Source organism: Urocitellus parryii, chromosome 10, assembly GCF_045843805.1.
Source record: "Urocitellus parryii isolate mUroPar1 chromosome 10, mUroPar1.hap1, whole genome shotgun sequence".
NCBI lineage: Eukaryota > Metazoa > Chordata > Mammalia > Rodentia > Sciuridae > Urocitellus > Urocitellus parryii.
Genome location: NC_135540.1, coordinates 36,152,410 through 36,175,603, shown reverse-complemented (window position 1 = coordinate 36,175,603; position 23,194 = coordinate 36,152,410). Strand labels below are relative to the sequence as shown.

The 23,194-nt window shown below is 38.7% G+C and overlaps 1 protein-coding gene across 3 annotated transcripts in view; it reads left to right on the top strand.

Moving 5' to 3' along the window:
• LOC113175391 (broad substrate specificity ATP-binding cassette transporter ABCG2-like) overlaps positions 1 to 23,194 on the top strand; it is an 85,473-nt gene that overhangs the window by 12,021 nt on the left and 50,258 nt on the right. The window contains exons 1-2 of one of the 3 annotated variants that reach the window (XM_077803242.1): positions 17,538 to 17,749; positions 18,291 to 18,358. The exons of 1 other annotated variant lie outside the window; for it this stretch is intronic. The gene's annotated coding sequence lies outside the window, so the exon portion shown is untranslated. Of the gene's footprint in view, positions 1 to 17,537; positions 17,750 to 18,290; positions 18,359 to 23,194 lie in introns of those variants that run through there. One more of the 3 variants, XM_026379664.2, reaches the window with a different exon arrangement.

The window sequence follows — 23,194 nt, the reverse complement described above, 5'->3', positions numbered from 1 at the left end:
CCTTGCTGGTGATGTCCCGTTGCTGAGTATCTGCGATGTTCATTACAGTCTTGGTGCCAGAACTGCCAGACATGGCTCTTGTAGAAGTCCCTTGCTCCCTTCTGGTCCTAGTTTTTGAATTCTTAACCTGTATTTTTTGCATGGCTGTCTTGTGGTTGAGCAGAAGTTCAAGGATCTTTATTTAGCCTGGTAAGGAGCACAGTTATCATCAGGTAAAGCTGAGGGTTCTCCATTGGGAGTAAGTAAAAAGTTACATGATCAATATTTCCTTTGAAGAGAGTAGCATTATGGATTTGGAAATGAATGTGTTTGAGAAGGCTAGAAATTTGGTTCCCAGTGGGAATCTGTAAAATTGGCCAAGTTAGTTAAGCCTAATTCCAACCCACTTTTAAATGTGATAATATGTATATACTGCTGGATTATGTAGGATTTAACTAAGCTCTTAGGTACAAGTTGCTCAGCATGGTATCCAGCCAAATTGTAAGCACACAACAACTGTTAGCTATTATATGTGAAGGGGTAACTACTCATAATTTGATTAAGCTATAGGTTTCTCTAACAAAGTAGTAGTGAATACAGTCAATATAATTTGATGTTTGGTAGGAATATAGTTAATTTTTGTGTGTGTTGAATTTCAGATGTACAGGAGAAGAATACTTGACAATGCTTGGCATTGATCTCTCACCTTCCAGCTTGTGGAAGAATCTTCTGGGTTTAGCTTGTATGATAATTTTATTCCTCATAATTACATACCTAAAATTGATATTTCTTAAAAATCATTTTTAAATCCCCCTTATTTACTATAAATTAAATTTACTATAAATTAAATTTTCACATTAAAAGTAGCACCTTGTATTAAGCATCTAATGAAGTATTTTTTTGTGTGTTTGTGTGTATGTGTGTGTGTGTGTGATCTTGTGTTCAGTTGCCTTCACAATGTCATTCAGTCACAATTATATTCCATAGAATATATTCACAAAATCATACATAAATGAACTCAAGCCCCAAACTACTGACATTATGCATTATATACTAGTTTACCTGGTGAGTTAATAACCATAGAAAGGAAATCCAGTCCACTTAATTGACCTAAAAAATGAGAACTGAAGCCAAGTGCAGTTGCACATGTTTATAATCCCAGTGGCCCAGGAGGCTGAGGCAGTAGGATCACAAGTTCAAAGCCAGCCTCAGCAACTTAGAGAGGCCCTAAGCAACTTAATGAGACCCTGTCTCAAAATTAAAAAAAAATAAAAAGGGCTGGGGATGTAGTTCAGTGGTTAAGTGCCCCTGGATTCAATCCCCAGTACAAAAAAAGGAAAAAAGAAGAATTGAAACAGGTGGCAAGCTACTAATACCCCTGGTACCAGTTTTCTCATATTCAAAATGAACAGGTAGGTTAGTAGTTTTAATAGTCTATAAGTCTATGATCTGCTATTGTGTCATAAATACCATTCATGAATGCAGTCTTAGAAGCATGAAATATAAAATATGTTGAAAAGTCAGTGCTATTTCTAAGGTAAAAAAAAAAATCCAAACTGATAGAAAATCATGTCTTCGATGAATGAATTAAGTTTGGTGGTACTTACTGAGCTCAGGAGTCCGCAAGTGGCCAGAGGTCTGGGAATGTGGCTTTTATGGCATTACTGGGACATTCTGCTCTGAAGTCACTTCACTTTCCTGGATGTCTCCTTGGTATATAATCTGGTTACATCCTGAAGAGCTTTGCTAAGACCCAGATGTCTAGCCCTGCCTGTCCCCTGCAGCAGTACCAACAGAGTTGTCCCCAGGAAGAACTCACCAGGGCTGGGTTTGGCGGTTTCCAAGGTCCTTCTCAGCTCTGAAAATGTGACACTTATGCTTTATTAACTGTCACATCTGTCCCTGCACAGGATCCCCCACCTACCTCTAGACCCCATCTGTTTCCATATACTCTCTTCACTCGAATCTTCATCAGTAACAGGGGAATGTTTACCAGTAAAATGGAAGTATGTTAAAACCTGTCTTATACTGAAGGATAATTAAACAAAAAACAGAGTTCAGTCAACTACCATACAATGAAGACACATGTGCCACCCCCAGTCCAGGTTAAGAAGTAGAACGCAACCAGCACGTGGGAGCCCCACATGCCCCTCTCCCGGTTGCTACTTCTTCCTAGGCTTCTTTTTGAGATTACAGTGTGTATTCCTCTCTGCTGGTGCTATCAGAACATCACTGGAGTTCAGGTGGGAGTCCTAGTGTGCAGTTACTTAAGTCTCCCTCCCACTTCGTAATAAACTCTTAACCTTTAAATAATTCTAGATTTCTAGAAAAATTGCATGGATATGGTGGAAGTTCCCATGTGCACTTTACCCAGATTCCCAGAGTGTTAATGTTTTATATACCAAGCTACATTGTTCCAAGCCAAGAAATTAACACTGGGACCTTACTGTTGATCAAACAGCACACTCTCTTCAGATCTCACCACTTTCCAACTAATGTTCTTTTATTGTTCTTGGATCAAATTCAGGGGTGCACATTACAGCTAGCCCCCTTCGTAAAAGCAAATACTTGCAGGAATTAAGAGAGCTGGTGGATCACTGGAAAACAGCCCCATGTGACTGTGGTTGCCTTGGAATACCACATAGCCAGTCTGTGGGTGCCTTGCTACATCATATTGCTACATCACTCTGGGGACATAGATTTATATTTTTATCTTTTTTTTTTTTTTTTTAGAGAGAGAGAGAGAATTTTTTAAAAATATTTATTTTCCAGTTTTTGGTGGATACAACACCTTTTTTTATTTTTATGAGGTGCTGAGGATCGAACCCAACCCCCCTCGCATGCCAGGCGAGTGCGCTACCACTTGAGCCACATCCCCAGCCCTATATTTTTATCTTTAAACTTGTTATAGTCAGCTTTTCTGCTGTCATGACGAAAGGACCTGACCAGCATAATTGTAGAGGAGAAAAGGTTTATTCAGGGGCTCATGGTTTCAAAGGTCTTAGTCCATAGAAGCTGACTCCATTCCTCCAGGCTTGAGGTTCACCAGAACTTCATGGCCGGAGAGTGTGGCAGAGATCACACCATGATCAGGAAGCAGACAGCAAGGTGTCCTCTTGCCATATACAAATATATACCCCAAAGCCATGCCCCAATTCTTGCAGGTTATGAAAAATGCCATAGCTTTATTTTTTATGGCTAAGTAATATTCCATTGTGTATATGTACCACATTTCCTTTATCCATTCATCTGTTAAAAGTCACCACATTTGGTTCCATAGCTTATGTATTATAAGTTGTGCTGCTATAAATCTTGGTGTGGCTATATCATTATAGTATAACAATTTTAAGTCTTTTGGGTATATGTTGAGGAGTGGGATAATTGGTTCAAATGGTGGTTCCATTCCAAGTTTCCTGAGGAATCTCCATACTGATTTCCAGGGTCGTTGCTCCAATTTTCAGTCCCACCTGCAATGTGTAAGTGAACCTTTTCCCCCACATCCTCACCAACATTTATTATTACTTGAATTCTTGATGATTGCCATTCTGAATGGAGTGAGATGAAATTTCAGTCTAGTTTTAGTTTGCGTTTCTCTAACTGCTAGTGATGTTGAACATTTTTTCATGTGTTTGTTGATGGATTGTATTTCTTCATCTGTGAAATGTCTCTTCAGTTTCTTACCCATTTATTGATTGAGTTATTTGTTTTTTGGGTGTCAAGCTTTTTGAGTTGTTAGTATATCCTGGAAATTAATGAGCTATATGAGATGCAGGTGACAAAGATTTTCCCCCATTCTGTAAGCTCTCTCTTCATAGCTATGAATAAGCTTTTTACTTTGATGCCAACCCATTTATGGATATTTGATTTTACTTCTTGCACTTGAGATGTCTTGTTGAGGAATTCAGTTCATAAGCTGACATGGTGGAGATTTTTGCAGATTTTTTCTTTCTAGGTGCAAGGTCTCTGTTTTAATTCATAGGTCCTTGATCCACTTTGAGTTGAGTTTTGTGCAGGATGAAAGATATGGGTTTAATTTCCTTTTAGTCAATATGGATTTCAAGTTTTCCCAGCACCATTTGTTGAAGAGGCTTTCTTTTCTACAATGTATGTTTATGGTGCCTTTGTCTAATATGAGATTACTGTATTCATGTGTCTTCTATTCTGTATCATTGGTCTTCATGTCTGTTTTTGTGCCAATACCATGCTGTTTTTGTTATTACAGCTCTGTAGAATGATTTAAGATCTCGTATTGTGTTGCCTCCTGCTTCACTTTTCCTACTAAGAATAACTTTACATATTCTGGGCTTTTTATTTTTCCAAATAAATTTCACAACTGTTTTTTCTATTTAATTTGAAGAATATCATTGGGATTTTAATTGGTATTTTATTAAATCTGTATAGCACTTTTGGTAGTATGGCCATTTTGACAATGTTAATTCTGCCTATACAAGAACATGGGAGATCTTTCCATCTTCTAAGGTCTTCTTCAATTTCTTTCTTTAGTGTTCTGTGGTTTTCATTGTAGAAGTCTTTCACCTCTTTTGTTAGATTGATTCCCATGTGCTGAGAGCCACGGCCGAGTCTGTATGGCCCCTGGCATTTTGCCAACAGTATTGGTTGACAGGCGAGGCATTAATATCCGCCTAGGCTGCTACTTTTGAGTTCTCGAGATACTTTGGAGTTCTCGTGGGGATTCCCGGGGATTCCCCGAGAGTTCCCATTGGTTGGGGAAGTGCAGGAGGAGGGATTTCCGGGAGAGATATTTCCAGCTGGGGGTTCCTGGAGGAGCCTCTTGTGTTGTTCGGGAGAATTCCCCGGGAGCGTGTGTGAAGTGTTTTCTTGCAGTTCAAAAATAAAGTTTGTTCCTGCCTCAGTGGCTTGTGATTTGTGCCCAGCCAGACTGCGGCACCCATGTATCTTTTTTTTTTTTTTTTTTGAGGCTCTTGTGAATGGGATAGTTTTCCTAATTTCTCTTTTCAGGTGATTCATCATTGCTGTATAGGAATGCAACTGATTTATGGGTATTAATTTTACATCCTTCTGCTTTACTGAATTCATTTATGAGTTCTAGAAACTTTCTGGTGGAGTTTTTGGGGCCTTCCAAATAAAGAATCACGCTGTTATCCATTAATCCCCTATCAGGAGAAGCTGACAAAGATTTTCTACCATGTGGTGGGCTTTTTTTTCCCCACATTCTTAATTTTTTTCCTTTCCTATGCAAAAGGGACACAGGTGCCTGGAAATATAGGAAGGGCCTAAGCAATCTGTCAGTGTCTGCCCCTTACTCACTAGGATTTTCCCTCTGGTGGAACAGCAACAAAGACCGACAGTATAATATTTGGTCATCGCTGTCACCCAGAAGGCTCAGGTTATTGCTGGATAGTGGATAAAGGGGACACAGAGGTGATCCAGTATTTCCAAGCTCCACAGCCTGGTAAGGACATGACAGCCAAGGCTCCACACCCTCAAAAATGAAGGCATGAATCACTGCACCAGGCAAGCGTCTTAGTAGAGCTGAAGTACTGGCAAGGAATGAGGAAATTCTAGGAAGAATGATAAAGGAGAGAAGTCAAAGTAGTATCCCAGTCTGTGACCAGGATTAACAATGGGGCCCAACTAATTCCATTTAACCTCCTGTGTTGCGTTTCTAGAGATTACAATTGGCCACTCCCTCAGAAGTTCAGAGTGAACCTAAGGTGGGCATAAGTGGATCTGCACAGGATGTGAGGGGTGGGCTGAAGTGGGTGCTGCTGGTGCCGCCACATCTGCTCTGTGCTCCTCCCCCTTTGGTTGCAGCTGTGGTGGCCAGTTCCATGTGGGCTAAGATCATTCTCACAGCATCCCTCCTTGAGCCTGCACCACAGCCCTCTCCACTCTTCTCTAAATCTAACAAATGCTCAGTTCCTGTGCAAGTGTAGCTGGAAATTCCAGGGATAAAACCCAGGAGCATCCAGAACCAATGGGGATCAAACCAGGGAGAAATGCCCCAACCTCAAGTTTTTCAAACAGAATTACAACAGGCATTCCTTCCTGCTGATAGAGGAGGTATCCAGCCAGCCCCTTGGGCCTACAGTGAAAGCTTTAGCAGCACACCTGTACATGGGAGTTTCCTCTTTTCCTACCTCACCAGCTTACCTCCCCCAGTTTTTTAATAAACTACCTGAATCAAGCTCTCCTCTTGGCTCTTCTTTCTGGGGAATGTGAACCAAAGCACTCTCTCATTAAGTGAGAAACAAGAATGTCTCCTGTGCTGTTCACCTGTGCAATGCTGTCTTTATTTACCAAGGAGTTGTTAAAGAATCAACACAAATTCAGAGCTACTAGAGAGGTTCTGAAAATGTGCTGAGTGTGAGATTTATTTATAAAAAAGTAATTTTACATTATAATAGCAATATCTGATTAAAAGTACAAAAGAAGACAAGATTATATTCATCATAGTTAGCAAATCATATAATAATAGTGAAATAAATCATAGTGGCCATAAGACTATTGATATTTATGAATGCATAAGATCTTTAAGAGATTTTAAGAAACATTGAAGGATATAAAACAAGATCTGAGAAAATGGAGATTATCTTTCTGATGTTTTAAAGATGTCAGTTCTCCTGAAATTTATACAATTCTCATAATTTTTAGTACACTTTGTCTCATTCTTTCCCCCCAGGAACCTATATAACTTATTCTAATATTTATAAACAAAGGCTTACAACAGTACCTTAGTAGATTTGGGAAAACAAAAAGGAAACAAAGAGAAGCATCTCTTTACTGCAAGTGGATGCATGTTACTTAAGACATAGTAATAAAAATTGTGTGAAAAGAATCACAGATCTATGTAAAAGGACAAAGAGTTCAGAACCAGACACATGGACATGAGTATTAAATATATTGGTGACACTATGACCTAGTAAGGAAAAATGACTTATTTATTAGAAAATATTGGCAAAACTGCCTCAATTTATGGAGAAAAGCACCTATGGACATTATACAAAGGTACTTCTACAAAGGAACTCTTAATACACATTAAAGGTGAAAGGTAAAAACCATAAATTTAATGAATGAGAATGTTGTAACCTTATAAATATCTCTTTTTAACTCCCCAGACTCAATAAGGCAAACAATTAATGGATTTTACTCTGTGATAATGAAGGAAACATTGCACATTTACCAGATAGATTAGAGATATTAACAATGTCCAAAATTGATATGGAATTTCAATGTGTTTCAAACATTGCTTATATTCACTAGTTGCTAGGGATTTTTATTTTAAGTGAGAACTCTTTCTGAAATGCACATGCACATAAAGTGCATGTGATTTTAGCAGATGATTAAAAGGATTAGTATAAAGATTAAATAAATCTTTGTATACTAAAAACACTTGGAACTAGGCCTAGCTTCTGACTAGCTTCTAAAGGGTAAGCCACTGTCATTATTGTTATTATTTCTGCTACTATTGTTATTGTCATGTAGTATATGTCCATTTTTTTAGCCTTAGGTTTCCTTTCCCTTACACATGGGTAACATTTTTTTTTTTGTATGTTTTAACTAATACTAAGAAGAAAAAAATTGGGGGGATGAGTATTGGGGATTGAACTCAGGGACACTCGCCCACTGAGCCATATCCCCAGCCCTATTTTGTGTTAAATTAGAGACAGGGTCTCACTGAGTTGCTTAGCACCTCACTTTTGCTGAGGCTGGCTTTGAACTTGTGATCCTCCTGCCTCAGTCTCTTAGTCTACTGGGATTACAGGCATGTACCATCATTCCCAGCAAAAAGAAAATATTTGAAAGGACTTGATACAAACACAAAGGCCAAATGAGTATTTGGGAGTGTGGTGAGAGAAAGAGTAATGGTCACAAAGAAAGCTAACTGAAAAGCAAAATCATAATTTACTGAAATTATAGAGGGTCGTTTCTATGGTGGGATGGTGGGAAGGATGGACATAGATCTATAAATGGCACAGCTCAGACACATTGTCACATGCTAAACTGTATAACAAAAATTAGCAAAAGATTGTCTATTACTGCTGAAGTAAGAAACACTAGTGAACGTTCATTTTTATACTGAAGTCTTTGGAAAGATGTAATTGAGATGATCTTAATTGATTCAAATGAAAGGTAAAGAAATGTTCAAGTGCTAGCACTTATAATCAAGATAGACATGTCAAAGTTGTTACAATCTTGACTGTATAACTGACTTATGAGTTCTGTTATCTTACAAAGTGTATTTTGATGTACATAACTTTAATTTTGTTCTTCATGAGATATTGTATGCTATTGCTTTTCACTGAACATATTTTCAGGTGTCATTTCCTGCAAAAACTTGACACATGAAGAAAAACAAATTAATTTTTTTTTTACTAGTAGTTCAAGAAAATATCATTAGCAAAATCCCAAATAAATACTTTTATCCCCCACTTTCATATGTCATGCCAAAGCCAAATATGGAGTACTGAGTTAATCTCAGGATTATTGTGATTAACTGAAAGTTTACTATTAATGCCTCTTCAATTTATTGCCAGAAAAGTTTCACCTTCCAAATTAGAAAAAAATGTTGTAAATAGAAGTAGATGTAAAAGAAAGAAACTTCTAGACTCTTTTGGGGAATATCAAGATCTATAATGTGGAAGAAAGCAAGGACTATCATTAACATGCTTTTAAAATAGAATTAAGGAATTTGATGCATTCCACCCTACCACAATGATTATGTCATCTAGAAATTCCTGAAAGAGTATACTCTGTGAATTTCTTATCTCTTTTAGCACAGAGTGCAGGATAAGGACAAAAGATAATCTCACAGTTTGAAAGGAAGAACTCAAAAGTGGTGAAGGAGAGGTTCAGCTTTACAGATTGTAATTGTTGTTGCCTGTTGCTGGGAATTCAACCAATAACTTGAATTACAAAAAAAAAAATTAAAATCACAACAACAGCAGCAACAGCAGTAACAACACCTCATGAATGTAGCTAGGGAAAGATATATATCTTGTCTTTATCTTCATTTTAAGGTAATCATGGCTAACCTCAAGCTAATGGCAAATCATTTTTATCATGGCCAATATCTTCATGTTTATAGAATCTTGTTCTGTAAAAGGAACCAGACATCCCAAGGCTTCCCATCCCAAAGGACAATCTTCCTCCTCAGACTTCCTTCTATTGTTCTAGTATTTATACTGCTCAAATTTCTATACAATTTATTAAATGAAATGTTATTGAATAAACATGTCTTAGTCTTTTATTAGATACAAGTTATTTTACAAAGCAATGTGAAGAACCTCAGAAAATATAAACTGTGCACTCAAATGTGTATAATCTGGTTGAGAATTAGGATATAAATTTTGTAATACATGACTGAGTCATTCCTGGTCATTCATTCATTCATTCCATAGGTAACACCTACTATAAACAGTTTGCCTCTAATCACTTCTTCACCCCATCCCTAGGCCTAATGGTTTCAAAGGTATACAATAAATGCCTATTGTCTAAAATAAGTCACATCCATGTTTTGCACTCAAACTGACGGCACGAAAGATCATAGTGCTTTCGTATAATTGAGCTGAGAATTTTTCTTGCCAATATACAATTTTATCGGTGTCACATTAGGAAAATTGTCCCATCTTCCTATCAAAATAGAAAGATAATCTCTAGCTCTACTATTTTACACATTTAAAAGACTCTAGTCAGCTATTAGGCATCACTGTCTTCTCTGGTACAGGAAGAGTGGCCACACCTAGAACCTGAGCTTCCAGTACCCATGCATGCTCCAGCAATAATGAAGTATATGGATTGGAATGTCCCCCCAAAGATTCAATTTGAAATCATATTTCACAATGCAGGAAGATTCAGAGGTGGGGGCTTTGGGGCAATGATTGCATCATGGGACTCTAATCCGTGGGTTAATCCATTGTGTTAGTCAGTTTTTCATCACTGTGACCAAAATATCTGACAAGAACCACTTAGAGGAGGAAAGGTTTATTTGCACTCATAGTTTCGGCGGTCTCAGTCTATGGTCAGTTGACCCTATTGCTCCAGGCCCAAGGTGAGGCAGAGACTCTTGGCAGAAGGGTGTGATAGAAGAAAGCTGATCATCTCAGGGAAAACAGAAATTATATTGAGAAAGTGAGTGTCAGGGACAAAATATAAACCCCAAAGGCACACTGCCAGTGATCTACTTCCTCCTGCCACATCTGACCTCTTCCAACCATACCTTATCTGCATATAGTTATCACCCAATACAGTAGTCTTTTAAATAACCTCTCAAATGGATTAATCTTCTCATTACGTTAGAGTTCTCAAAATCTAATCGTGAGTTTTCAGTGGTCACCCTTATCCAAAACATAACTTCCATCAACTGGATGGGTCCATTGATAATAAAATGTACCACTGAGATGTGAGACTAGGTTGGGGGAAGTGAGTCTCTGGGGGCATACCCTGGAAGGACTCATCTTCTCCCAGTTTCTTCCTCTGTGTATTTTGCTGTTTTCTGACTGCCATGAGCTGAACTGCTTTCCTCTGCCATACTCTTCTTCCATGATGTTCTGCCTCACCTCAGGCCCAGAGCAATAGAGCTGGCTGACCAGAGACTGAATCTTTGGAAACTGAGAAAACAAAACCCACAAAACAAACAACAACAAAAACCCCTTTCCACCTCTGAACTGTTTTTGTCATGTATTTTGGTCTCGACAATGGAAAGTTAAGAAACACCAAATAAAGGTGGGGACAATGGCAATAAAAAAAATGTCTCTTCTTTGTCAGACCTCCTTTGTCTCATCTTAAAGTGCTAGAGAGTAGCCCATTAAGGTGATTTCAGGTGATCCATATTGAAAGCAGAATCTGGTGACATGACAGCCTCAGTGCAAACTCAAATGGAAACAAGTGGCCTTAGTGTGTCAAGTCATCTAAAATTCTGGGGAGGAAGCAAAAGACAATCTCAAGATATTCTATATAGATAGACATATTCTAAAATTTCAGTTGCTTTCTTGTCACTATCATCTTCTGATTCTCACTGGAATCATTAGCAAAAGTTCAATAAAAATTACCATAATTGGCATTCACTTCTAGTAATAATTATTACATGATTTAATGTGGTAATTTTTTCAGCAAAAGTTGTTAAATAAAAGGACTAGAAAAACACTCTTAAAAACAGAGTGGAATTTAACCCCCAAAGTGCTGACAAAATATAGATGTTATGAGAACATATCCTTCTTCTTTGCGGAAATCAATGTGCAGGTAGTCCACATGTATGACATTAGGGTGTTGCTGAGATGACATCCAAAGTGAACTCCAATCCTTGTTGCCTTGTTCTAAACTTTTGTACCTTTTTTCTTTCCTTTTTAAAAATAGAACCTCTTACAGAGAGGGTTATATTTTTTTATTTATTTTGCTCATTTTTTAATGCAATACACGTTCCATAAGGACAAGGTATTTGTTTTGTTCACTGAAGTGTCCCCCAAAGCCTAGAACAGTACCTTTGCACATAGTAGGTGTCATTGTGGACCTGGTACATGTTTGATGGCACCTTGGTATCCGTCACTCTTGTCCTGTCACTACTGTGCTTGAGTTCTAATACCTTGGGAGTCAGCTGAGTGAAGGATACACTGGGAAAGGAGTCAAGGTTTGGTAGCTGAGGGTCTTGGTGATGGAGCATGTAGCTGTGATCATCCTTATGATGGTTAGAGATTAGAAAATGTCAGTGCTTTTTCTGAAAGATCCTAGAATTGGAATGAAGTTGGACAGATTTATATTCTTCCCAAATCATAATATTCTAGGATTTTAACTCTCTTTCCCAAATCGCTTTGTCCCACTAAGCCTTTTTATCCCTGCTTTGCTACTGACCTGGATTTGGGGTACCTTCATTTATTCAGCTGCGGGCAAGGGTTTCTTGGCTTATCACTAGAAGAGGATGTACAGACATTTGCCAGAAATGGGAGGTTGTGTGCCCTCGGGACACACCTGTCCATACTTACTAGGCTACTGTTGGTCTTGAACACTGAAAACTCACAATTAAAAGTTGCCCTGGTTTCTAGTTCCAGTCAGATATTTTTCCTGTGCCCAGCAATCTGGGAAACTCTGTTTCTTGACAATCTAGGTGATAGTCAGATCAACTCTAAATTTTAATTACTCCCCAGTGACTACTCCCATTGTAATCCTTTTCACTTTTATAAATGCAACTAATCAAAAAACAAACCAAATAAAAAAGAGAACAGATAAAGTCAGTAGCATACCTGTGGCAATTACAAACACAATCCCTTCTTGGTAAGATAAGGTATATAAATAGATCATTCTTATCAAGATGAGAAACATGCTTTTCATCCCATTTCATAAGTATTTCCTTACTGAATTCTCATCCATTTTTAGCCCCATTTTTGAGCAAGGATCCTGAAACTAACTGGAGGTCAATTTAATCTCAAAGCTTTTGATGGCAGAGTTCAGAACCCACACCAGATCTGCCTGTCCAGGAAGCCTGTGCCATCAGCCTGAGTTCCCCTGACTACCTTCCCTGGTAACTGAAATCAGGGACTGTATGATTTGAGAGGCACAGTGAAAATTGCAACTAAAAGTGAACACGCCCTCCTGGTGCCCCACTGTTTGGCCTCTTTCTTCCATATAAAATGCCCAGTTCCTATCTTAGAGGTGTTTTGTGAGGGATTGTGGGGAGCCACTCCGAATGACTTGCGCCTTCCATCCTGAAGCGAAAGGCTTTGACCATCACTACATTTCTTAGCGACTTGGGAACCTGGGGGTTGTCCTGGTTCAGGAAGTTGAAGGTGTGTCTTCAGATGTAGATGACAGGCCTTGGGTTGAATTACACTCACCTGACCCTTGTAACCTTGCCCCTTTTGACCTTTTTCAGATGGAACTTTCTAAGAACAAGGGTTCCCCCCCCCCCAATAAAAGCCCATTTCTGAACGTGCTGGCTCTCTCTGGCCAGCCTCTCATGACACTCTCTTGCTCTCCCATTTGGGGAGCCTGAGGCCGAGAGTGGAGAAGCCATCCTGAAGCTTGTTTAAAGGTAGAGTGTGTGTCTGTGTTTTATTTGGTGTCCCTAGAAATTCACACCAGCTACCTTACGTTCAGCTGCCTGCATGTGTCAGGGGCAGCAAGGGAGAAATTAAGTAATGCAGATATGAACAGGGGCGAGCATAGAGAAGTGATTAAAAACACTCTTATAAATGAAATCAGGTGAAGTAAAATATTGGTTAAGGGCATGCTCATGCTGTGCAGGAACTAGAAAAAGCAGCACAGGAAAGCATAATCACTCTCAATCTGTAACAAATATCTTTCATGATTTTTAGTTCCTTTCCTCTTAATTTCCTGATTTTTACCAATTTTGTATCTTATAGGGCCTCATATTAAAAAAGTGTACACTAGAGGTAGAAAAGAATTTGGTCACTGAAAAGCTATTTCCTCCCTTGTACATTAGCAAATGTGTGTTCTGGGTGACTCAGTTCTTCAGGAAAGGATCTAGATGACCTGACAGAATGCGCTCTGCAGAGCTTAGAAGGCAGCTCTGCCACAGTGACTTCCCAGAGGCAGAGATCCCAGACCCACCCTGAGACAGCCTGAGAGGGTGGCCCATGTCTCTATAATAATTACAATAATTAAAAAGTATTGTTTCTTAAATACAAGTTATATGCATACTCATGCATACTCATGTACACAAAAAATCTGTAAATATGCACATGTATTAATACAAAAAAAAATACATTTGAGAAGGATGGGCTTTCAGCCAGACAGAAATCTGCTGCACTAGCTCATACTTTAAATACTTATACTTTATAGGGAGGTTCTCTAAACCACTAAAAATAGAACTCTTGGATGAGCCAGTATGAGATCACTGGCTCATACAAAGAAAATGAAATCAGAATATTAAAGAGACCTCTGCTCTCTTATGTCTATTGTAGCATTATTTACAGTAGCCAAGATATGGAACCAACCAGTGTCCATCGACTGATTCATGGATAAAGAAAACATGACATATAGTTGACAAGTTCTATCAGTTAGGGACCAACCGTTTAACACACAAACTTTTTGAAGACATTTAAGATCCAAACCCTAACAGCACAGGTAAAAGGAAATCAGGGTTTGACTCTTGGTCATGCTCCTTATTGCCCACGTCACCTGGCAGGTGGCTTCAACATTATGCTCTTCAGTTTTCTCCTCTGTAAGATGGGATAATTAGCTATACCACAGGATTTGCTGTTGCATAAACAAAAAGAACTAAAATTCATATAGTGCAAGGCACCACCAAACACTTATGAATGTCCTCTAATGGTGCTTTTTCTTCCATAACTGGGCTGCTACAACACATCTACTACAAATTTCAGCACTTTATCAAGTATGGTCTTATGCTGGAATCTAATGATCATAGTTGTAATATGGTGAAATTCCTATAATTACCTGATAAAAAGCTTCAAGGAGATGAAATATGTTTTACATTTCTTTGGACCACCATGCTAAGAACTCAGCAGATTATTAATATTTAATAAAATATTATAAAAATATTCAGAAATCAAAAAAACGCAGACTATGCCATGTATTGAATTATTTTTGTGTCCAACACCTCTCTAGCAATTAGAGAAGTGCAAATTGAAACAACATTGAGATTTAATCTCACTCCAGTCAAAATGACAATTATCAAGAATATATATAACAATAAATGCTGGTGAAGATATGGGGAAAAGTGTACACTCAAACATGGTTGGTGGGATTGCAAATTGGTGCAATTACTCTGGAAAACAGTATGAAAATTCCTCAAAAAACTAGGAATGGAATGACCATTTGACTCAGCTATCCCACTCCTTGGTAAGTATCCAAAGGACTTAAAATCAGGATACTACAGTGACACAGCCACATCAATGTTTATAGCAGCACAATTCACAATAACTAAGCTATGGAGCCAAAGTAGTTGCCCTTCAACAGATGAATGGATCAAGAAATTTTGTCTATATACACGATGAAGTATTGCTCAGACATTAAGAAGAATGACTTTATGACACTTGCCTGTAAATGGATGAACTGGAGACTATCGTGCTAAGTGAAATAAGCCAATATCCCAAACCCAAAGGTTGAATGTTTTCACTGATATGTTGGAGATAACTCACAAAAAGGGGGAAGGGAAGAATAGAAGTTCAGTAAATTAGACAAAGGGGAATAAAAGGAAGGTAGTAGGGATAGAAAAACAGACAGTGGAATGAATCTAACATAATTTTCCTATGTACATATATGCATATACCACAAGGAATCTCACCAGCATGTACATCCACAAAAATGAGGTCCTTTTATTCCACAAAATGGACTCTACAGTCGTGTATAACTAAAAAGAACCAATAAAAATTATTTTTTGATTAAATGCTAATTATTAAATCTCTCTTTCATGTAGTCTACTCCCCCTTTCAAATATATAGATAATTTACAAAGTTTATGAACAGGAAATAGTCATCTCAACTTATGAGTTTAGCAGGTTTGTCACAAGCAAATAATTAAGTAAAAAATATATAAATACATACAATGTGTGCAATGTATCAGGAGAAGTAAGAATGATTTTCTTTTCCCCTAGTTAGCTTCCCTCACCTCTCATCCATCCTAGGACCCAAAGAAGTTAGGACAAGAACAGTCTTCTTCAACAGTTAATTGGCCCCCCACTTCTCAAACTATGTAGTACTTGAGTTCAAGGCACTGAATTCTAACTCATTCACATTCATTGAACTTGTACTGACCAGGAAGATGAGCAAGGGGTCACCTTTTCCTTCAAGAGAGAAATTCATAGTGTCCTCAAGTGATACCGAAAGCTTGGTCCTGATTCAATAATGAGAAAAAGTTTAGAGAAAAAGGAAAAACAAGTTTTATTGCTTCGCTGGCAAAGGAGAAAGGCAAAGGAGTCATGTCACACAGGCTGCCATTCCAGATGCTAAGGGGAACAGAGGGCTTTATAATGGGAAATACGGGACTGTTTTACAGATATTATCAGTAGATGTAATTAATGTTCACCTTTTCCTTCAGAGAGCTGTTTTCCCAGTTTCAGGTCTGGAGTTTCTTTGTTCAGGTGGGCAGTAAAAGAATGGGCAGATAACTCAGTTTAGGATGGGAAGAATGTAAATCTTGTTTTGTATGCAGTTTGGGAAGGAAAGAGAGAGTAGAAGAAAGAAAGAAAGAAAAAAATCTGCTAACATATAAGCTGTCAGTATTCCAGCAGGAAGGTTACATTCAGAACATAAAGTGAAGCTCTGAGACGTGAAAGAGACCCCTGTTAAACACAGGGAGTGTGCTGCCCGCCCAACTCCCACCAAATGTGGGATGCAGGTACAGCATGGGAAGGTACGATACCTTATGCAGATTCTTGTGATTCCAGAGTCAATTGTTGGGACATGGCTGACATGAAAGGGTGAGGAGTAAAGTCTTGCAACCCCAACTGAGTGATTAACTTGAATGCTTCCACTTATTGTGAATTAGAATGCACTTTGGATTTTAAATTTGTTGACTTCTAAATATGGCATAGTTATATATAAATACAGGAACTTTAACCACTGATTTTTTTTAAAATATATTTTCCCATTGTGCTTAAGACCCAATATTGACTTTTGGTTTTGAAATTCTCAGGATCTGTGTTGGCTTCCCTGCTTCACTCAGAGGAAGCAACAGCTTCTTTGGGTGTGCCTCACCAGCTGCTGCACACTCAGAAACAATGCCGACATTTAATGAGCAAACAAGAACTCTGTCATCAGGGTCTGGCCCTTTGCCAGGCTCTGCACTGTCCCAGATGTCTTTAAGTGACAGTTCTGTCACAGAGAAGAGGTGTCCTTGGAAAGGGATCTGAGGGGTTCCCAGAAGAGAGGCAGACCTCAACTCAGGGCCAGCGGAGTTCCTGGCATGTGTGTCACAAAAGAATTTCAGCGTGAACCACACAAAGGCATAGACAGGTTTACTTAGGAAGGCAGGCACCCATTCGAAGGAGAATATAGGCTATCTCGAAAGTGAGAAGCCCTTACTTGGGCTCAGTTCTATATATTCCAGTAGCCAGCTACTCCATGTAGGCGGCAGCTCAGAGTCCCCTAGATTTGGAGTCGGATGATTTGCATAGGAGTTTCATCTTTGCTGGAGGCTGAATTATTTATTGCCTCTGTGGTTCATGACAAAGGGTCTTGGTGTCTTGGGATGTTGGCTAGCTGTTAACTCTCCTGAACTTGAATTCTGTTTTCTAGAAAATTAGCATAATAACATTTAGGACTTTTATGAAGCCAAGTAAAGAAATTTAAGAGAAGGCATGCGCACTGTAAAATGTAATAAAAATGTGACTGTTAAATCAGTTTCACATGCTGTGCTGTCCCGCCCTGTTGCAATCATGTATCCATTTTTTCTGTGAGTTTTTCCTTTCCCTCTGTAAAAACAGGGAGTTTTTGCGTTGTCCCTGTGTGCTCTGCGACATTCTTCTCCATGACCCAGGCTCTCGGGACCGCTTATTGCATCCTGACCGGCCATGCAACCCCTTCGGATTCCCCTACCTCGCCGACCCAAGGAAGCCAGCCCTCCAGGGAGTGGCCTCCATCCGCTCCCTGGCTCCGCAGCCCGTGGTGAAGCCGCCTCCTCGCCGCTGGACTCTCAGTCCGCAGCCCTGAGCCAGCAGCCAGAAGCTTGCCCAGGCGCCCCTCGCGGCGAGTGCCCGCCAGCAGCGCCGCGGCCCGGTGGGGTCCTCCCGGGAAGGGCTCTGCCACGGCTGCGGGCGGTGACCTGGGTGCGCACAGACCGTGTCCCCAGAGCGCAGGAGGGAAGGGAGAAGGTAGGTATGATGCCGGAGACTTGTTGGTAAAACCGAAAGCGAATCAAGTGAGCACTGATGCACAGGAGGCTGTACTGGGGCCTCTGCTGGAGGCAGAAAGGAGAAACAGCTCTGACCCAGAGTGCTGGTCAGACCCGCTCTTGGAACAAGGAAAAAGTCAGTAGGGGTTGCAAGAATGGGCTCTGTGGAGTCTAGGAATTTTCACTGGCATCCATTTTCATAGGATGTTTCCTTGTGCTGGGCAGACAGACCTTGAGGGAGGAGCATTTGCAGTCCCACTGGACCCAGGTCCAGTATAACCAAACTTGTGGTTCAAATGAGCTGCTGCAGCTATTAAGAGAACATAGGTGGGGGTGGAGGAAAGCACAAATCATACTGAACAAGTTAAAGGATCTGGGAGTTTGCCTTTAGCCTTTTGCGGGGATCCCCTAACAGTTTCATTCTTCATTCTTTTATGTAATTTATCCTGAGAGTTATTATGGGGAAGGCATGAAGGCATCCGGCCCTAATGCTTTTTTCTTTTTCTTTTCTTTTTTTTTAGGGGGCGGGGTGGTGATGGTGGTGGTGTTGCAGTACTGGGGATTGGACCAAGGACCTCCTACATGCTAGGCAAGTGCTCTATCACTGAACTACACTCCCAGCCCTGCCTCTGGTTTTTGATGTCCACAAGTTGGTTTGAAAAAGCGAGTAGCCAAGAACCTTTACGATATTTTTAGTAGACGACAGGCTCTTGGAAGATTCTTGGAATATATCTCCTTTTGGGGGGGGAGGGGTGCTGAATATCTCATTGTCCCCTTCAGATCTTCTATTCACATACTCTTAAGGGTGCTGTTTTTCATGGGGATCCCTGATGGTGTTAGGGAGACTCAGGAAGGAGGCAGTCTGGAGAGGGTGTTTGGAAAAAGCTCTTTAGGAATTGCACAGCACAAATGATTGACATCATGATCAGAAGGAAGCTGCTTGTTGGAGCTGTGTGGAAGGTCCAGGTGACTCCTCTCAACACAGAGGTCAAGGACTATATTGTTAATGATCTGCCTTTGAGCGCATGTGTCTTGAGACCACAGCCCTTGGTCACCTAAACTGCAATTTGGCCAGTGAGTAAATTTGTGTGGCAGGAAAGGTGGGTGTGTACTGTATGTACATTTTGTTAGAAAAGAGCACACTACTAAATGCAAAGACTTGATTTTTGTATTTCTGGAGTCCTAGGCCAGAGGCCATACTCTGGAGATGGGGGGGGGGGTCCCAACAAAGAATAGTCTGGCCCTATCAACCAATGGAAAGAGTAATGGTGGAAAGCCAGATAGAAACTTTAATCAGTAGAGTTACACTTGGAAGACACAGGGGACTAACATTTCTAGCCCTGTCTTTGGGGGTAATGCATGAGCTTGTGGATTATATAGACATGGGGAGCCATAATCAAAATATCTTGGTCAAACCATGGTCAGATCAGTCATTATCTCAGGATTGGTCAGACTGGACTTGTCTGAGATAAGAAAGTGGCTGTTGCCCAGGGGCCATTTCCACTCATCACAAGAATTTTATTGATCAGATTTGTTATTACTGGAATCTAAGGTGACTGACTCAGAGCAAAGAACACAGAAAATAGAGGCAGAGATGCCAAACTTTTTATCCTGCATTTAGTTGCCCGTTGGTCACTTGCAGGCACAAGTGAAGAGTCTAAGTTATTATTACATTTGTAGCCACTGGCAGTTTCATTCAAAAGTGAGTTTGAAATATAAACTGAATTCAGAATATTGTCAGAAAACAATTTGGTGGTGAAAATGATTCCAGTTCTTTAGTGTGTTATGGGCAGGCTTTTAAAGGTAGACCTGGTGATTATCTCCAATGTGCGAAGATAAATATTGATAAGGTCTAGATAAAAACTTACTGTGCAGGGAGTTACTACACGTAAAGGAGAAGCTTGTTCGCAATAATATTTTGAAGTGTTGCCTTTTAAAATAAGAAATATATTTTTTTCTTATTCCCAGGACATAACATTTTTCTATAACTCTGGGTGGTTTGCTAAAGAGATATGGGGTTCCCTTTTGTAATTTTTCTGTAAATAATTGAATTTTCATAATTAACTTTTAAAATGAACTGCATGTTGCAACTTATATTAAAAATAATATTGAGAAAGTTCAAGTACAGAAAAATATAAGACCAAAAATTAGATTATAAGTCTTATCAGTTAAGGAAAAAAAATGTATATCTATGTATCTATAATGTGGTCTCATTTCATTTGCTTTCTTAGTAATCGAAATGTAAAAGGTCACTCCTTTTACAAATAAAAATACTGATTCATAGTAACAAATGTTTATTGGGCATCTTGTTCCAGGCCCTGAGCATTGCGTGCAAGTTCCTTTAGGAAATATTCTTTTATATAAGATACATAGAAATAAACACACATATAGTATCTTTTTCTGTATTTATTATCACTAAGCATCCATGAAGCCGTTGAAGTAAGCTGAAGTATGATAAGCAGAAAATGGACGACAACTTAGACTGGAAAGCTGCCATGAGGGAGCACATTGGAATGGACACAAGCAGAAACAAGTTCCCTTTGCACTTTATAAAATTGCATCCTGGTGATCATAACGAAAGGAAATGATTAGTTACATAGTTGAGTGACCATAAAGGGATAAACACTGTGGCTTTTCAAAGAAGCTTTCCCTGGCATTTACTTTCGTACTTTCTTATTAGTACATTAGACTTATACATTACGATTGGGTTTAAAATCATACATGCATAAAGTTTGATTTACTCCACTTCAGTCCCTGGCGCCCTCCCCATTTCCTGACCCTCCTCCTTCCTCCTATCCTCTTTACTCCACTGGTCTTCCTTTCATTCATTTATTTAGTCATTTTTGATTAGTACATCAGAGTTCACTGTGGGATGGAGTTCACTGTGGTATATTTACACATGCCCATAGCAGAATTTTGCCAAACTCATTCTGCATTTCTTCTGCTTTCCTGTCTGTCCTCCCTTCGCCTCAGTCTCCTTATATAAATCTTCCATATATTTTCATGATATTCAATCCCCTTCATTTCCTCCCTTATTTTGTACTAGTTTCCCCAAGAGAAGAAAACATTTGATCTTTGACTTTCTGAATTTGACTTATTTAACTCAGCATGATGTTCTCCAGTTCCACCCATTTACTGGCAAATGCCATAATTTCATTCTTCTTTGTGGCTGAGTAATATTCCATTGTGTATATCCACCACATTTTCTTAATCTGTTCATCTGTTGATGGGCATCTGGGCTGTTTCTATAACTTGACTATTGTGAATTGTGCTACTGTAAACATTGGTGTGACTGTATTACTATAGTATTCTGATTTTAGTTCTTTTGAATAAATTCAATGAGTGGGATAGCTGGGTCATATGGTGACTTCATTCCTAGTTTTTTAAGGAATGTCCATACTGCTTTCCAGAGTGGTTGTACTAATTTGCAATTCCACCAAAAATGTGTGAATGAAACTTTCCCTGTGACATCCTTGCCAGCATTTACTGTTATTTAAATTTTTGATAATTGCTATTATGACTGGAGTGAGATAAATCTTAGTGTGGTTTTGATTTGCATTTTCCTGATTGCTAGATATGTTGAACATTTTTTTCAAATATTTATTGGCCATATTGTTTCTTCTTTGAAGAAGGTCTATTTAGTTCATTGAAGATTTATTGATTGGGTTACTTATTTTTTGGTATTAAGTGTTTGTGAGTTTTTTATATATTTTCGATACTAATCCCCTGTCAGAGGAGTAGCTGAAAAATATTTTCTCCCATTCTGTAGGCTCTCTCTTCACACTTATAATCATTTCCTTTTTAGTTTAATTGGATCCCACTTATTGATTCTTGGTTTTATTTCTTGAGCTCTAGGTGTCTTGTTAAGGAAGTTAGTGCCTGCATGTAAATGATGGAGTTGACTCTGTTTTCTTCTTGCAAAGTTTCTGTTCTAACTCCTAAAGCTTGACTCATTTGATTTGACTTTCATGCAGGGTTAGAGACAGGAATCTATTTTCATTCTTCTACCTAAGGATATCCAGTTTTCCCATTTTGTTACAAAACTGTCTTTCCCACATACATTTTTGATACCTTTGTGTAGATTTGTCAATGTCTTCCATTCTATTCCATTGGTCTTCATGTTGACTTGATGCCAATAACATGGTTTTTGTTAATACAGCTCTGTAGTATAATTTGAGATAAGGTATTGTGGTGCCTTCTGCATCCCCTCTCTTGCTCAGTATTGCTTTGGCCATCGTCGGTCCCTTATTCTTTCGAATGAATTTTAGGACTATTTTTTCTAGTTCTGTGAAGAGTATCATTGGTATTTTGGTGGGGACAGCATTCAGTCTTTATAATCTTTTGGTAATGTGACCATTTTATTAATTCTTCCATTTTATTAATTACAATTATACAATTAATAAAATGTGGCCATTTTATTAATTCTGCCTCTCCACGAACATGGGAGGTCTTTTCATTTTCTAAGGACTTCTTCAACTTTTTTTTCCTTCAGTGTTCTATAATTTTCACTGTGGAGATCTTTCACCTCCTAAGTTATATTAACTCCCAAGTATTTTGTTTTTCTTTTCTGGTTATTGTGAGTGGTATAGACGTCTTGGTTTATTTCTCAGTATGATCAATGTTGTAGCACAGAAAAATCTTGACATGTGAATGTTGCTCTTGTATCCTGTTACCTTGCTGAATTCATCATCAGCTTTAGAAGTCTTTTGGTGGAGTGTTTTCAGGTCTTCCTGATATAGGATCATGACATCAACAAACAAATTATTTGACTTCTTCTTTTCCCATTTGTACTCTTTTTATTTCCCTTTCTTGCCTGAATGCTTTAGCTAATGTTTTAAGGGCTATAGTGAATATGATTTGTGACAGTGAACATCCTTGTCTTGTTCCTGGTTTTAGAGAAAATGTTTCAGTTTCTCTCTGTTCAATATGATCTTACCTTTGGGTTTGCCATATAGCCTTTAGAATGCCATGGTAGGTTCCCCAGTGTTTTTAACATGAATGCCTGTTGAATTTTATCAGAAGCCTTTTCTGCACCTATTAAGATAATCATATGATTCTTGTTCCTATTTTATGTAAATGGGTGAAATTACATTTACTAATTTGTGTATAATGAACCAGCCTCATATCCCTGGGATGAAAGCCACTTGATTATAATGTACTATCTTTTTTATACATTTCTTAATGTATTTTGTTAATATTTTTAAAGGATTTTTGCATCTATTTCATTAGGGATATTGGTCAGTAGTTTTGTTTCCTATTTTTAAATTTGTTCTTTTTAGTTGTACATAACAGTAGAATGTATTTAGAAATATTATACATGCAAGGAGTATAACTTCCCATTCTTGTGGTTGTACATGATGTGGAGTTACACTGATCCTGTATTCATATATAAACATAGGAAAGTTATGTACAATTCATTCTACTT